The sequence below is a fragment of the Mastigoproctus giganteus genome, chromosome 13 (genome assembly GCF_048544385.1).
Source record: "Mastigoproctus giganteus isolate SK-2022 chromosome 13, ASM4854438v1, whole genome shotgun sequence".
NCBI lineage: Eukaryota > Metazoa > Arthropoda > Arachnida > Uropygi > Thelyphonidae > Mastigoproctus > Mastigoproctus giganteus.
This window is the reverse complement of record NC_143587.1, coordinates 139,637,291-139,640,131: the sequence shown is the minus strand read 5'-3', so window position 1 is coordinate 139,640,131 and position 2,841 is coordinate 139,637,291.

The following is a 2,841-nucleotide window of genomic DNA, read 5'->3' as shown; positions in this document are numbered from 1 at the left end:
AATTGTGAATCATAATTGTTATCCTATTTAAAAGTCATTTAACTACTACAAGTAGTAGTAATTAAATACATATGCACACCAGTTTAAAAAATTGATTTTAAGTGTTTTCACACAGGTTATGATCGTATAATGTGGCGCCATCTAGTTTCATACGGCTTACTTAAATGAACAAAAAGCTTTATTACTTCTTGGCAAGGTCGGATAAAGGTTTTATGGACCCTTAAAAATGTTACCGATACTTGTTGTTATTATATGGAGGGGAAAAGGACAGATGGCTCGTAATATGGATACCAAATTCGGCCTAATGCTATTGCTGACAGATGAATCTTTCCAATACTCTCGGAGGTAATTTCTGTTGGTTAAATGTCATATTTGATTAACAGGTGTAATAAGTCTCTTCTAAGAACTACCTCTGTCAAACTATACATCAAAAAATCATCTTCGTATATATATATTTTTTAATTCGAATTTCATCACTGCTGTTAGAAGAAGATTGCTAATCCACAACCCGCAATACAGTAGCTGCCACGAAGGACACAGCTGTTAGGCAAGTCGCATTAGAGGACCCGACAAAGAGACCTAGCATTTAGGGTTCAAATAGAGGGGCGGGTCCTTTTCCACTGGAGGACAGAAAATACGACGTTGACAACTTCGACTATTTAGGTTAATGATGTCCTTAGAAAGTTTACCTTTGAATTTATAGTCCCTAATGGCTTTTTTCGGCTACCGTTCAGACACACCCCTGAAATACTCTCTTTCTCGCTATTACAGTTAATTTTGTAAAAATTACAGGGTCTCCTTAATCATGAGTAAATTTCTGAAGGTAATTTGAGGTACCAGTGAAACTTTCAAAAGCAGGTAGCTTCTACAGAGAAAGTTTAATATTATCGTGTCAAGGACGCATCCCACCAGTTACTCCTGAGATTTCATAGAAACAAGCAGATAAAATCTTTTCAGGAATTAATGATATTTTAATATCTAAGTGCACTAATTTCCAAATTTAGAGGAAAAGACACTTTCAGGGTGTGAATAATGTTCATATTATTCAAGAAATTTCTTACAAAATAAACACTTCCATAAAGAGACTGATGCAATGTATTTAATTAATGGGGAAAAAAATAATAATCGCTCGCATTCTATGAGTTAAGTTATTAATTTAAAAGCACAGTCGAATCCGACAGATTGACTTCGTCAGAGTTGATCAATCAGTATCTGAGGTAACGATTCACACGATTGCTATTTGTCAGCAGCATCACCTATATTATTAGCAATGGTGCACAAGCCAAAAAAGAAATGGACAACCTAAGCGTTTCCCTCCTTCCCGTAGGTAGCCCACATATTCGAAGTCTTTCCTCAGTTTCGGTCTCCATAACCTGAACACAGTATTCCAAGTGTGGTCTAACAATAGCCTTGTATATAATGGGATTATGACGTCCTTATCTCTACTAGCAATTGTTCGATACATCATATGTAGGGCTTTAAATGGATTGAGTAAACTTAAAGATGATGGTACTCTTTCTGACAACACACACGAAGGAACATAAAAGGATGGCGCTGGACAGATGTGCGAAAATTTGCATCGTTTGCAATTATTAAGTTGTTCTTTGAGAAAGGAAAAGCCCGACATCGGTACTAAAAGTATATTAAATACAAAATCAGTATTCCCTCAATTTAAAATACACTGAGTGATCACTGAATTATGACCACCTACCTAATATTTTGTAGGTCCCCCCTTTTGCCCTCAGTACAGCAGCTATCAATTAAAGTGATTGGTGTATTCAGACGCCTGATATGCCTTTCCATAGTGTCCCACAAGTGCTCTATGGGATTGATATCGGTGGCCCATCGATATGCTGGAAGTCAGAACTGTGTTCCTCAAACCATTCCTGCATATCAAGTGCCCGATGCCTCGGCGCACTGTCACCTTGGAAGACACCATCATCATTCAGGAAAGAAGTGTAACATAGCGGAGTGTATACAGTCAGCAAGCAGTTAAGAAGCCAGGGGTAAAAGTTCCTGCCTTCCTTTTACCTATGCATGATGAGCCTCATTTTGTTGACGCCAAATTCGTACACAACCATCCACGGTGTGGAGTAAATAACGTGACTCATCCAACCAGGCGAGGATGCCGTAGGGGTCGTCTGCTAGTCATGCCAGATATTGTATTGGGTAGTCAACTCTTGAACAGTGCTTCACCTCTAACATCAACCTTTGCAGTTGAGTCGTTGTTTGACCATTTTGACGCCAGTCCTGGTACACTTAAACAACGGCGGCTCGCGAATAGCCCACCACCCACAATCTGTCCTTCATCAAAGTCCGATAAATCCTTCCTTTTACCACCTACTGAACGGTCGCTGCAGACAGCAGGGCCCAACTGGAATACAAGGCGAACCAGGCCCTGAGGATACTTCAGGAGTGGACACAGACTCATCTACTGAAGATATCACCGACCAAAACTTCCTCGATTTTGCTCAAAGGAACGTTAGACCTACGCAGGCCACCACAAATCAAAGTGGAAAATAAGACTATCAAACTAGTGGACCAACTAAAACACCTCGGCCTTATACTTGACTCTAAACTGTCATTCCGGCACCATCTGACATACATCAGAGCAAAGATTAAGAAATACTCTGCACTTGTGGCCAGAATCACAAGACGAGATTGGGGGCTCAACAAACGCACCCTGTCAATGTATTATAAGACAACCTTCCTACCAGCAATAACCGACGCCTCTCCAGCCTGGTTTCAAAAAGCCGTAAATCGACAGACACTGGACGCCACTCAACGGACAGTACTGCTAACAATCACCCGTGCCTGTTGTACCACCAGCACTCCCGCCCT